At 46.8% G+C, this 14,182-nt stretch overlaps 7 non-coding genes across 7 annotated transcripts; all 7 read right to left on the reverse strand.

The window, feature by feature from the left end:
- Nucleotides 1-1,697: 1,697 nt before the first annotated feature.
- TRNAI-AAU (transfer RNA isoleucine (anticodon AAU)) lies at nucleotides 1,698-1,771 on the reverse strand. The gene has a single exon. It is a non-coding gene; the product is annotated as a tRNA-Ile (tRNA).
- Nucleotides 1,772-3,123: 1,352 nt separating this feature from the next.
- Nucleotides 3,124-3,197, reverse strand: TRNAI-AAU (transfer RNA isoleucine (anticodon AAU)). The gene has a single exon. It is a non-coding gene; the product is annotated as a tRNA-Ile (tRNA).
- Nucleotides 3,198-3,602: 405 nt separating this feature from the next.
- On the reverse strand, nucleotides 3,603-3,676 carry TRNAI-AAU (transfer RNA isoleucine (anticodon AAU)). The gene has a single exon. It is a non-coding gene; the product is annotated as a tRNA-Ile (tRNA).
- A 1,640-nt stretch (nucleotides 3,677-5,316) lies between these two features.
- TRNAI-AAU (transfer RNA isoleucine (anticodon AAU)) lies at nucleotides 5,317-5,390 on the reverse strand. Its single transcript has one exon. It is a non-coding gene; the product is annotated as a tRNA-Ile (tRNA).
- Nucleotides 5,391-6,360: 970 nt separating this feature from the next.
- TRNAI-AAU (transfer RNA isoleucine (anticodon AAU)) lies at nucleotides 6,361-6,434 on the reverse strand. The gene has a single exon. It is a non-coding gene; the product is annotated as a tRNA-Ile (tRNA).
- Nucleotides 6,435-7,250: 816 nt separating this feature from the next.
- On the reverse strand, nucleotides 7,251-7,324 carry TRNAI-AAU (transfer RNA isoleucine (anticodon AAU)). The gene has a single exon. It is a non-coding gene; the product is annotated as a tRNA-Ile (tRNA).
- Nucleotides 7,325-7,997: 673 nt separating this feature from the next.
- TRNAI-AAU (transfer RNA isoleucine (anticodon AAU)) lies at nucleotides 7,998-8,071 on the reverse strand. The gene has a single exon. It is a non-coding gene; the product is annotated as a tRNA-Ile (tRNA).
- Nucleotides 8,072-14,182: the final 6,111 nt, after the last annotated feature.

Below are 14,182 nucleotides of genomic sequence, written 5' to 3' on the forward strand. Positions count from 1 at the left end.
TTCCCTCATCTTTTTAAATAGAAACATTTAAATTTAAAGCTTTTACATAACTAATAACAACATTTCAATTAAAAAATAACTCACAGCGGCCTAAAGTCTACAGCTAGGCCTAAAGCCTAGAAGTAGGCCTCAAACTCTCCCTTCGTATCGTACCCCCGCGTGTGTGAAAGGGAGTTAATGTTTAACAATGTTACATTCCCTGATGTTTTTTATAGAAACATTTAAATTTAAAGCTTTTACATTAATAATTAAAACATTTAAATTAAAAATTAACTCACAGCGGCCTAAAGCCTACAGCTAGGCCTAAAGCCTAGAACTAGGCCTCAAACTCTCCCTTCGTATCGTCCGATTAGGTGTAGCAACATCCCCCCCTACTGCAAACACTTGGCAGGACCCTACAAAAACAAGTGTAATAATACATTATGTTTATATTCTTTGGTTATTCGTTCCTACTAGCCCACCCCGCAGGGACCTGTTATGCGTGGCGGCTAGAGTCCTCTCGTCCTCTGGCTTGAGATGGCTGCCACCTATGGGTCAGATGATTGCTTGCCACCATTAAGCAATTGGTAATTACATATAATTTTTTTTTCCTAAAAAGTGTAACATTTTTGAAAAAAAATTCAGGAAAATTAATTGTCACGCACAACGAGTATGTGTGCAAAATGTCAGCTCGATTGGATCACGGGAATTGGGTAAAAAACGACTGAAAGTTTTGCACGGTCGTAAGCGCACAAGCATGTAAGCAAGTGAACTTAATATAAAGGATTTAAAAAATTTAACCCGTAAAAACAAAGTTTTTCACTATAAATCCTTTATATGCGTGGCGGCTAGAGTCCTCTCGTCCTCTGGCTTGAGATGGCTGCCACCTATGGGTCAGATGATTGCTTGCCACCATTAAGCAATGGTAATTACATAGAATTCTTTTTTTCCTAAAAAGTGTAACATTTTGGGAAAAAAATTTCACGAAAATTTATTGTCACGCACAACGAGTCTGTCTGCAAAATGTCAGCTCGATTGAATCACGGGAAGTGAGTAAAAAAACGACCGAAATATTTGCACGGTCGTAAGCGCGCAAGCAAGCAAGCAAGTGAACTTAATATGAAGGATTTAAAAATGTATACGAAAACCCGATAAACTGAGTGGAAATCCAATAAACTAAGAGAGAACCCCAATTAAAAACAATGAAAATTTGAAAGATGCAAGAAAAGGATAGGTAGACCTAGAAACTGGTAAAGAAAACCATTTTATTCTTAGGTTTAAAATGAAAAACTGATGATAACCAAGAAACTGGGAAGATAGCCCAAACATTGAGAGGAAACACCAAGTAGCAACAAGATAAGTCAAGCAAGTGTGTGAGACATCTAAGGCAGTGGTTTAAACAAACACAAACTGCAAAGGAACTCTAAAAATCCAAGAGATGGAAAGAAAAAAACGGAGAGAAAATTCGAACAAACTGATTGATGGACCCAAAAAATTGGGACACATTCCCAGGAAACTAAGATTCTTCTCCAAAAACTAAAAGGAAATTACAAGAAACAGAGGCAGAATCCTAAGGGATGGTGCGGCAAACCGAGTAAACTAAAGAGATATTCCGTGAAATGCGAAACATGAAAACGTGCCAGGCAAACCCAATAAAAATGTGAAAGCATCAAGAGCTAAATTTTCATTAATTTTTTTAAATGAAGGAAAACAGCAGCTGGCCAGTATGGGGATCGAACCCAGGACCTTGGCGTTATTAGCACCACGCTCTAACCAGCCGAGCTAACCGGCCACCTCGATTTGGCTGGTGCAAGATATCCCTCATGTGAGCACGTGCAAATGCTTTTTAACAGTGTTGCTCAGAAATTGAGAGAAAGAATGCCGAAAAAATTAACCCGTAAAAACAAAGTTTTTCACTATAAATCCTTTATATGTGTGGCGGCTAGAGTCCTCTCGTACTCTGGCTTGAGAAGGCTGTCACCTATGGTTCAGATGATTGCTTTTCACCATTAAGCAATTGGTAATTACATATAAAAAAAAATTCCTAAAAAGTGTAAAGTTTTGGGAAAAAAATTCACGAAAATTTATTGTCACGCACAACGAGTCTGTGTGCAAAATGTCAGCTCGATTGGATCACGGGAATTTGGTAAAAAAACGACCGAAAGATTTGCACGGTCGTAAGCGCGCAAGCAAGCAAGCAAGTGCACTTAATATAAAGGATTTAAAAAATTTAACCCGTAAAAACAAAGTTTTTCACTATAAATCCTTTATATGCATGGCGGCTAGAGTCCTCTCGTCCTCTGGCTTGAGATGGCTGCCACCTATGGGTCAGATGATTGCCTGCCACCATTAAGCAATTGGTAATTACATATAAAAAAAAATTTCCTAAAAAGTGTAACATTTTGGGAAAAAATTTTCACGAAAATTTATTGTCACGCACAACGAGTCTGTGTGCAAAATGTCAGCTCGATTGGATCACGTGAAGTGGGTAAACAAACGACCGAAAGATTTGCACGGTTGTAAGCGCGCAAGCAAGCAAGCAAGTTACCTTAATATAAAGGATTTAAAAATGTAAACGAAAACCTGATAAACTGAGAGGAAATCCAATAAACTAAGAGAGAACCTCAATTAAAAACAATGAAAATTAGAAAGATGCAAGAAAAGGATAGGTAGACCTAGAAACTGGTAAAGAAAACCATTTTATTCTTAGGTTTAAAATGAAAAACTGAGGATAAACAAGAAACTGGGAAGACAGCCCAAACATTGAGAGGAAACACCAAGTACCAACAGAGTAAGTCAAGCAAGTGTGTGGGACATCTAAGGCAAGTGGTTTAAACACACACAAACTGCAAAGGAACTCTAAAAATCCAAGAGATGGAAAGAAAAATAAGGAGAGAAAATTCGAACAAACTGATTGATGGACCCAAAAAATTGGGACACATTCCCAGGAAACTAAGATTCTTCTCCAAAAACTAAAAGGAAATTACAAGAAACAGAGGCAGAATCCTAAGGGATGGTGCTGCAAACCGAGAAAACTTGAAAGATATTCCGTGAAATGAGAAAAATGAAAACCTTCCAGGCAAACCCAATAAAGATGAGAAAGCATCAAGAGCTAATTTTTTTTTAATGGAGGAAAACAGCAGCTGGCCAGTATGGGGATCGAACCCAGGACCTTGGCGTTATTAGCACCACGCTCTAACCAGCTGAGCTAACCGGCCACCTCTATTTAACTGGTGCGAGATATTCTTCATGTGAGCACGTGCAAATGTTTTCCACACTGTCGAAAGTCCAAGGCAGTGGTGTCAACAAACACAAACTGCAAAGGAACTCTTAAAATTCAAGAGATGGAAAGAAAAAAAGGAGAGAAAATTCGAACAAACTGATTGTTGCACCCAAGAAATTGAGACACATTCCCAGGAAACTAAGATCCTGCGCCAAAAAGTGAAAGGAAATAACAAGAAACAGAGGCAGAATCCTAAGGGAAGGTGCGGCAAACCGAGTAAACTTGAGAGATATTCCGTGAAATGAGAAAAATGAAAACTTGCCAGGCAAAACAAATAAAGCTGGGAAAGCATCAAGAGATACATTTTCATTGATTTTTTTAAATGAAGGGAAACAGCAGCTGGCCAGTATGGGGATCGAACCCAGGACCTTGGCGTTATTAGCACCACGCTCTAACCAGCTGAGCTAACCGGCCACCTCTATTTGACTGGTGCAAGATATCCCTCATGTGAGCACTTACAAATGCTTTTTAACAGTGTGAATCAAAAATTGAGAGAAAGAATGCCGAAAAAATTAACCCGTAAAAACAAAGTTTTTCACTATAAATCCTTTATACTGGTAGGAACGAAGTGAACCAGCCTACAATAGATTATATCGTCCGTCCGTCCGATGTCAGATTACGTGTAGCAACATCGCCCCCTACTGAAAACACTTGGCATGAACCTACAACAACCTTTAGACTCAGTGAGGCTTTCCTGGCTAAACAAGTGTAACATTCCCTTATAATTCCCTGAGATAGCTTTTAATTAAAACTTTGCAATTAAAAAATAACTCACAGCGGCCTAAAGCCTACAGCTAGGCCTAAAGCCTAGAACTAGGCCTCAAACTCTCCCTTCGTATCGTACCCCCGCGTGTGTCAAACAGAGTTAATGTTTAACAATGTTACATTCCCTCATCTTTTTAAATAGAAAAAATTAAATTTAAAGCTTTTACATTAATAATTAAAACATTTAAATTAAAAAGTAACTCACAGCGGCCTAAAGCCTACAGCTAGGCCTAAAGCCTAGAACTAGGCCTCAAACTCTCCCTTCGTATCATCCGATGAGGTGTAGCAACATCGCCCCTTACTGCAAACACTTGGCAGGACCCTACAAAAACAAGTGTAATAATACATTATGTTTATATTCTTTGGTTATTCGTTCCTACCAGCCCACCCCGCAGGGACCTGTTATGCGTAGCGGCTAGAGTCCTCTCGTCCTCTGGCTTGAGATGGCTGCCACCTATGGGTCAGATGATTGCTTGCCACCATTAAGCAATTGGTAATTACATATAATTTTTTTTTCCTAAAAAGTGTAAAATTTTGGAAAAAAATTTCACGATAATTAATTGTCACGCACAACGAGTCTGTGTGCAAAATGTCAGCTCGATTGGATCACGGGAAGTGGGTTAAAAACAACGATCGAAAGATTTGCACTGTCGTAAACGCGCAAGCAAGCACGCAAGCAAATGAACTTAATATAAAGGATTTAAAATGTAAACTAAAACCCGATAAACTGAGAGGAAATCCAATAAACTAAGAGAGAACCCCAATTAAAAACAATGAAAATTAGAAAGATGCAAGAAAAGGATAGGTAGACCTAATAACTGATAAAGTAACAAATTTTATTTATACTTTTAAAATAAAGAAACTGAGAGGATGAATAAAAAACTAGGAAGACAGCCCAAACATTGAGAGGAAACACCAAGTACCAACAGAGTAAGTCAAGCAAGTGTGTGGGACATCTAAGGCAAGTGGTTTAAACACACACAAACTGCAAAGGAACTCTAAAAATCCAAGAGATGGAAGAAAAAAAAGGAGAGAAAATTCGAACAAACTGATTGATGGACCTAATAAATTGGGACATTCCCAGGAAACTAAGATTCTGCTCCAAAAAGTGAAAGGAAATTACAAGAAACAGAGGCAGAAATTTAAGTGACGGTGCGGCAAACCGAGTAAACTTGAGAGATATTCCGTGAAATGAGAAAAATGAAAACCTGCCAGGCAAACCCAATAAAGCTGAGAAAGCATTAAGAGCTAATTTTCATTAATTTTTTTAAATGAAGGAAAACAGCAGCTGGCCAGTATGGGGATCGAACCCAGGACCTTGGCGTTATTAGCACCACGCTCTAACCAGCTGAGCTAACCGGCCACCTACACAAGGGAAACGCAAGATATCCTTCATGTGAGCACGTGCAAATGCTTTTCAACACTCGCTCAAAAACTGGGAGAAAGAAATCTGGAAAATGTCAATGAATAGCTGATAAACTGAGAAGATAACCAAAGAACTGGGAGAGAAGCCCAATTAAAAACCATGAAAATTTGAAAAATTCAAGAAACTGAAAGGTAGACCTAAAAAACTGATAAAGAAACGTATTTTATTTACATTTTTTAAATGAAGAAACTGAGAGGATAAACGAGAAACTGGGAAGAGAGCCCAAACATTGATAGGAAACACCAAGTAACAACAAGATAAGTCAAGTTCAAGTTCATTAATTAGGTATAGCCCTGTGAGCCATTCGGCTCTTGAATCGGATGCAACCGCAAAAAAAAACATGAACCAGATAACATCTTAAAGTGAATATGTGACTAAGTGCAAACAGAAAATCCAAGAAAAGACAGCTAAATATTGCAGAAAAAACACCGTACACCAACGCTGTGTGCAAAAATCCCAATGGGATGCAAGTCAAACAACAACAACAACCACAAGACAGCTTAGATTAAGGCAATCAGTCTTACTCCGGACATCAACAAACAAACATGGTCAAGAAAGTGTGTGGGAAGTCCAAGGGAGTGGTGTCAACAAACACAAACTGCAAAGGAACTCTAAAAAATCCAAGAAATGGAAAGAAAAAAAGGAGAGAAAATTCGAACAAACTGATTGATGGACGCAAGAAATTGGGACACATTCCCAGGTAACTAAGATTCTGCGTCTAAAAGTGAAAGGAAATTACAAGAAACAGAGGCAGAATCCTAAGGAATGGTGCGGCAAAACGAGTAAACTTGAGGGATATTCCGTGAAATGAGAAAATCAAAAAACCTGCCAGGCAAACCCAATAAAGATGAGAAAGCATCAAGAGCTACATTTTCATTGATTTTTTTAAATGAAGGAAAACAGCAGCTGGCCAGTATGGGGATCGAACCCAGGACCTTGGCGTTATTAGCACCACGCTCTAACCAGCTGAGCTAACCGGCCACCTCGATTTGGCTGGTGTAAGATATCCCTCATGTGAGCACGTGCAAAAGCGTTTCAAGAGTGTCGCTCAGAAATTTGGAGAGAGAATGCCGAAAAAATGTCAACGAAAACCCGATAAACTAAGAGGAAAACCAATTAACTTAGAGAGAAACCCAATTAAAAACAATGAAAATTAGAAAGATGCAAGCAAAGGATAGGTAGACCTAAAAACTGATAAAAAAAAAGAAACACATTTTATTAATAGGTTTAAAATGAAAAAAATGAGGATAGCCAAGAAACTGGGAAGAGAGCCCAAAAAACGTCCGAAACGTCGTGATTTAATTTATTTTAACTTCTTTACCTACGTTACTTTACCAAAAAAACAGAGAATATGAATCCTTGCAGTCACGAAAACTTCAAATCTAGAATTAGAGCCCAAAATTTGAGAGGAAACACCAAGTACCAACAGGGTAAGTCAACAGAGTGTATGGGACATCCAAGGCAGTGATGTAAACAACACAAACTGCAAAATAACTCAAAATATCTAAGAGATGGAAAGAAAAAAAGGAGAGAAAATTTGAACAAACTGATTGATGTAGCCAAAAAATTTGGACACATTACCATGAAACTCAGATCCTGCTCCAAAAAGTGAAAGTAAATTCCAAGAAACAGAGGCAGAATCCTAAGGGATGGTGCGGCAAACTGAGTAAACTTGAGAAATATTCCTTGAAATGAGAAAAACTGATAACCTGCCAGGAAAAAAATCCAAGAAGCTGAGAGAGACATCATCAAGAGCTCAAATCTCTTTAAATTATTTAAATGGAGGAAAACAGCAGTTGGCCAGTATGGGGATCGAACCCAGGACCTTGGCGTTATTAGCACCACGCTCTAACCAGCTGAGCTAACCGGCCACCTCCGTTAGACTGGTGCAAGATATTCTTCACGTGAGCACGTGCAAATGCTTTTCAACACTCGCTCAGAAACTGGGAGAAAGAATTCCGAAAAATGTCAATGAAAACCCGATAAACTGAGAAGACAAGCAATGAACTGGAAGAGAACCCCAAGTAAAAACCATGTAAACTAGAAAAATGCAAGAAACTGAAAGGTAGACCTAAAAAAAAACTGATAAAGAAACGTATTTTATTCACAGTTTTAAAATGAAGAAACTTAGAGGATAAACGAGAATCTGGGAGAGAGCCCCAAACATTGAGAGGAAACACCAAGTAACAACAAGATAAGTCAAGCAAGTGTGTGGTAAGTTCAAGACAGTGGTGTAAACAACACAAACTGCAAAGGAACTCTAAAAATCCAAGAGATGGAAAGAAAAAAAGGAGAGAAAATTCGAAGAAACTGATTGATGCACCCATGAAATTCCCAGGAAACTAAGGTTATCCTCCAAAAAGTGAAAGGAAATTACAAGAATCAGAGTCCGAATCCTAAGGGATGGTGCGGCAAACCGAGTAAACTTGAGAGATATTCTGTGAAATGAGAAAAATGGGAACCTGCCAGGCAAACCCAATAAAGCTGAGAAAGAATCAATAGGGACATTTTCATTGATTTTTTTAAATGGAGGAAAACAGCAGCTGCCCAGTATGGGGATCGAACCCAGGACCTTGGCGTTATTAGCACCACGCTCTAACCAGCTGAGCTAACCGGCCACCTCTCTTTGACAGGTACGAGATCTCCTTCATGTGAGCACGTGCAAATGCTTTTCAACAGTGTCGCTCAGATATTTGGATAAAGAATGGCGAAAAAATGTCAACGAAAACCCGATAAACTGATAAGACAACCAACGAACTGGGAATGAACCCCAAATAAAAACCATTAAAATTAGAAAAATGCAAGAAACTGCAAGGTAGACCTAAAAAACTGATAAAGAAACGTATTTTATGTTGAGTTTTTAAATGAAGAAACTGAGAGGATAAACGACCAAACTGATTGATGCACCTGTAATGCGAGCAAGGATTGAGGGGGGGCGGAGTCTGGGTCACGTGGGGAGTGGGTGGAGTTAGGGTCACGTGGGGGAGAGGATTTAGGGAAAGAACCGGCAGAGGAAGGGGGAGTTGAGACGGAGTGAAATACGAGGATGCCACGCTGGGCAAGACGGAGAGTGTGGCGCGGGCGCCACGCGGTGGGAGACGTCGACACCGACAGCCATCGGTGTCAGACGAAGAAAGCTAACGGGAGCAGTGAGAGGCTAGCTGTGAAAGGGGCAGCAGTAATGCTAGATAGCGGGGCAGCGGTGTGGTTGCAAGGATTGCCTGACGGGGCAGCAGGGAGACTGCATATTGGAGCAGTAGGGAGACTGTATAACGGGAGCAGCCGAGGGCTGTGGAGAGGTCGTCGAGCGGGACGCGGGCCCGAGCGAGATGCCGTGGTATCGAGATTCAACGAACCCAAAAAAGGACAACAGAGATCGACATCTGAGAGAGAGTCCTTTATTACACACCCGGCAGCGACAAGATGGCGGAGCGACGCCATCTTGTCGCTGCCGCGCGTGTCACCATCGGAGGAGGACGGAAGAGCAAGAACCCGCAGCCGTCATTTAACAACGGTCAAAGAATTCTCAATCGGTGGCGATTGGAGCGCATTTTCCTGCCGTTTTCAAGCGACCGTACGCTCCGCCATGTGGACGGACGCGGAGGCACTGGAAGTCTTACCAACACTTCTCGACGACGAGTCCGTCCGGTTCTTCCACTCCATCAAGGCCGACAAGAAGAAGACGCTGCAGCGTGTCTTCGAGGAGATGGCGGATGCGTACGAGCCTCCGGACGACGCCCATCGGAGATTTGTTCAGCGCCAACGGGCGCCTGATGACTCGCCGGTGGCCTACAGAGGCGCAGTTCTGGAACTGGCGATGGCGGCATACCCCGAGACGGAGCCCGATTTGTTGGAGCCCCTCGTGTTGGGCAAAATGCTCGAATTATCTAGAGACCTGGGGATCCCCATGCCGGTGTGCAGCCATAATAAATTGACGTCCCGTGCTGTGGCTTAGTGCTTGGACGCTCAATTTAATCTCCGACGCTGGAAGCAGGTGTCGGCTTGGACGGGGGGGCCCGTCGTTGAAGGCGGTGCTACGGGGTGGGATCCTACGAAGGCGATCTACGTTCCTGACGACAAGGGTCTGCAGGAGTTGACGGCCGCCTCCGCCCAGTGGCCTGCTCGGGGGGGGACGGGGCCGAGGTCCGCGCCGCCGGCGCGGGAGCGTCGGGACAGGGGGGGTGCCGGCGGTCAGAACGACGTGGAGTGTTTCCGCTGCAGCCGTAAGGGCCACTTCGCCAGGGACTGTTGGGCTCGCATCCCGGGGCCGCCCCAGCAGGAGGCCTCGACCACGGACGCCGCGCGAAAAGACCCACCAGTACAGGCAAGTCGGTGCGCACCAGACACCCGGCAAGGCCTGTCACCTCATGCATCACCATCGCCGCGCGGTCCGTGTGTCGCTAACAACAAGGTGCCTCCGGTTGACCCGTGTCGCTCGCTGATGCAATGGCGCCGATTGGCATGCAGGGTAGTTGCGGCCGCTACGGGGTCATCCACGGTACCGGGTTCCATTCAGGGGGTCGAGGTGCGTATTTTGGTGGACTCCGGTGCATCCGCGACCATTATGTCGGATGTCATTTTCCATATTTTGGGCATTCCACCAGGGAGAGTGCGAGCGGTTTGTGATTCATGCATAGCGGCGAATGGGGGAAGTATGGGCATTGTGGGCCAGGTGGACGCCAAGATATCCATTGGGGGGGTGTCGGCTTCAGGGACCGTGTTGATCTCTAGGTCTCTCGCGGTACCCTGTTTGTTGGGGACTGATTTCCTGGCAAAAATGCCCATTCAAATAAGGATTGATCAAAACTGCATTGAATTACTGGGGGGGGCGTAAAATTTCGTTCCTACCGTCGCCATGGGGCCGGTCTGCCCCTGTTTGCCAGGTGCAGGCGCTGTCCGAGGTATCTGTTGACATTCCACCTGGTTCGCAGATGCTTATCCCGTTGAGATATCGGAAGCCAGTACCGGGCGTTGAGGGAGCGGCGGGGGTTCTGTTATCGCCATCCACGGCTATAACGGGCGGCTCGGCGCTGGTTGGGGCAAAAACAATTGTCCGGCCGGGCCAGCCCCCGTTCTTACAGGTGCTAAATGGGAGTGCAGAGAATGTCAGTGTCCCGGCTGGAACGGTTGTGGCTCACGCCACGACCGCGTTCACGACCCATGACAACCGGGTCTGCCGGGACATGGTAGGGGGGGTTTCGGGGCCAACGGGGCAGGATGACCATTGGGTTGCCGAGTTATGCAGGGAGAATTCATCCCTGACCAGAGAGCAACGGTCCGCGCTTCGCGCGCTGTTGCTAAGTTATTCCGATGTGTTCAGGTCGGATGATTTTGACTTGGGACGCACCTCCCTGCATTCCCACCACATTGATACGGGGGACGCCGCTCCGATTCGGTTGAACTCGCATCGGTTGAGCCCGACGGAGCGGGATCAGGTTCGCGGGGAAGTGGAGGACATGCTAGCCGTTGATATTATATCCCCGTCTAACAGTCCATGGGGCGCGCCGGTAGTCCTTGTGAAAAAAAAGGATGATAAACTGCGATTTTGCGTCGATTTTCGGAAATTGAATAAGGTGTCCGTCGCAGACGCATACCCACTCCGCGTATGGATGATTTCCTCGATGCCTTGTCTGGGGCGAAGTTTTTTTCAACATTGGATCTCTCTTCGGGATTCTGGCAGCTTCCCCTTGACGAGTCCTCGAGGGAAAAGACGGCTTTTCGCACGCCACAGGGACTGTTTCAGTTTAATTGCCTTCCGATGGGCTTGAATGCGGCTCCCGCCACTTTTCAGCGGTTGATGGAGCTGGTGTTAACGGGTCTGCAGTGGGAGACATGTTTGATTTATTTAGACGATGTCATTGTCTTTAGCCGCACATTTGACGAACATTTGCAGAGATTGGAGACGGTTTTTGCTAGGATGCGCTCCGTAAATTTAAAATTCAAACCGAAAAAGTGTCACCTACTGCAACGATCCGTGCGTTATTTGGGACACATAATCAGTGCGGACGGGGTGGCAACGAACCCGGAGAAGACGGCGTGCGTCCGTAACTGGCCAACCCCGGCCTCGGTTGGGGACGTACGTCGCTTCTTGGGGTTCGCCTCATACTATCGCAGGTTCGTCCCGAACTTTGCTATGATCGCTAGGCCCTTGCACCTCCTTACGGGTAAGGGTCGGAGGTTCAGTTGGGGTCCGCCGGAGGAAGCGGCGTTTCAGGGCCTACGCGATTGGTTGGCGACGGCGCCAACATTGGACTATCCGGATTTTGATAGACCGTTTATTCTGGATACGGACGCTAGTGACACTGGGATTGGGGCCGTTCTGTCACAGTCCAAAGGCGGCGTGGAGCGCGTGGTAGCCTACGGTAGCCGTGTGCTGTCCCCGGCAGAAACCCGCTACTGCGTCACTCGCCGCGAATTATTGGCTATTGTCCATTTTCTCCGCCAATATTGGCCGTATCTTTACGGCCGGTCATTTACTGTGCGCACGGACCATGCGGCTCTGCAATATGCCCTGAGGGTTGACCAACCATCTGGCCAACTGGCGCGATGGTTGGAGACCCTGCAGGAATTTTCCTTCGACATACAATATCAGAAGGGGTCGCGTCACGCGAATGCGGACGCACTTTCCAGATTACCACAGGGGTCCCCTTGCGCTTGCGCGTCGGGTACGAATAGGTGTACGCCGGTTCAGCTACCCCCTCGGCCTGTCGTGTCAGCTGTCGAGGTACCTGGGGTTCCGGTGTGCCCAGGACCGGCCGATGGGGTTCTGTACCTGCCGCGCTCGGTATGGATTCGCGAACAATTGCTTGACAACTCGTTGAGGGCTTTATGGAGTCGGGCTGCGAAGGGGGCGGGGAGATTGCTGTCCGGTGGGACGCCGGGGGCCGCTCTCCGGGATGGTTTGTTCATGTGGAGAGAGGGATTGCATGACCGCTGGCATCTGGTGGTACCGTCGTCGCTATGGTACGAATTGATTCGGACTCTGCACAGCGACACTTTATTACATCTCGGGGTGCAGAAGACTTTATTAACATTACAGCGAGACTACTTTTGGCACGGCATGACGACGGATGTCGTCGGACACATTCGGGCGTGTCCCGAGTGTGCCCGGTGGAAGCCGCCTAAAAACCCTTACGTGCCGCCGGTGCAGTCTATACAAGTGTCTCGAATCAACGAGTTGGTGGCGCTGGATATTTTGGGACCTTTCCCGCCATCCGCTAGGGGTAATAAATATTTGCTGGTCGGGGTGGAATATCTTTCCCGCTGGCCGATGGCTTGGCCCTTACCCGACCAGTCGGCGGCGTCTATCACGGACGCCTTCCTATTTGGATATGTGATGGACAAAGGGGCGCCGGAGAGGCTACTCACGGATCAGGGGCGAAATTTTTCTTCCAAATTGTTGGCGAAAGTGTGCGCTGCTCTGGGAATCAAGAAGGTTCGTACGTCGCCTTACCACCCGCAGACGGATGGCATGGTGGAACGCCTTAATCGGATGCTGTCGGCCATGCTATGTCACACGGTTGACGAGAAACAAGCTGATGGGGACTTGCATATACCTGGGGTACTCTCCGCGTATCGGATGACGCCTCATGCGTCCACTGGGTATTCTCCATTTTGTCTCATGTACGGCCGCGAGAATGTGCCGCCGGTGGAAGTACAGCTGAGTAGGGGGGTGAAGGGTCCTGTTAAACCCCTCCCCGAATACATTCAGGACACGGTTCGACGCGTTGCCGAGGCAAGGGAGGGGGCCCGGTTGGCTACTGCCAAGACTCAGGCGCGAAACGAGCGTTGCGCCCGGCGCTCGACCGGTACATGCCCCTGGCGAGTGGGAGACATGGCATGGCTGCACTGCCCGCAGGTGCGGCCGGGGACCTCCGCCTAAGCTTCACAAACCATGGCAGGGGCCGGTTAAGCTTATTGAAGTCCCTAACCCGCATTCCGCACGGGTTCGGTTCAGATCGCGGCGCTGGTACGTTCATACGTCTAGGCTGAAGCCCTACGTGGCCCTGCGGACGGATGCGTCATCCCCTGATGTTGCCTTGCCGGTGTCTGTTGCGCCCGACGCACCTCTGCCCTTGCCTGTTGACTCTGCAAGCGCGCCTGTCGTGCCTTCTACAGACGAACCAGCCGTGACGCAGGCGGATGTGGCGAATCCTGCTCTGGGTGGGCCTACCACGGCGACGGGGCCACTTGGCCCCGCTGCCATTCCAACCCCACCACAGACACGGTTGCCAGAGACCCCGGACTTGGGTCTCCCTGGTGGAAGGGACCTTGGCGTTGACGGGCCTCCAACAGCGGCGGGCGGTTCTACTCCCGTCGATCTTAAGACCCCGTCGCGTTCTCGGTCCGTGGGGGTACCGCCGCCCGTTCGGGATGGGCCGGCGACCCGCATTCGTTCCAAATCCCTTTCCTGTCGTTGATTGTTATTGTTCTTGTTCTTGTTATCGTTTTATATTCTCCGTTGTCAGTGATGCCAGATGGTTCCAATATTGCTCGCATTATTTTCTTGTATTTGTTGCAGCCGGGGACGGCTGGGTTTTCATTAGGGGGGGGTCGTCTAATGCGAGCAAGGATTGAGGGGGGGCGGAGTCTGGGTTACGTGAGGAGTGGGTGGAGTTAGGGTCACGTGGGGGAGAGGATTTAGGGAGAGAACCGGAAGAGGAAGGGGGAGTTGAGACGGAGTGAAATACGAGGAGGCCACGCTGGGCAAGACGGAGAGTGTGGCGCGG

The sequence above is a fragment of the Lampetra fluviatilis genome, chromosome 76, assembly GCF_964198595.1.
Source record: "Lampetra fluviatilis chromosome 76, kcLamFluv1.1, whole genome shotgun sequence".
Lineage (NCBI taxonomy): Eukaryota > Metazoa > Chordata > Hyperoartia > Petromyzontiformes > Petromyzontidae > Lampetra > Lampetra fluviatilis.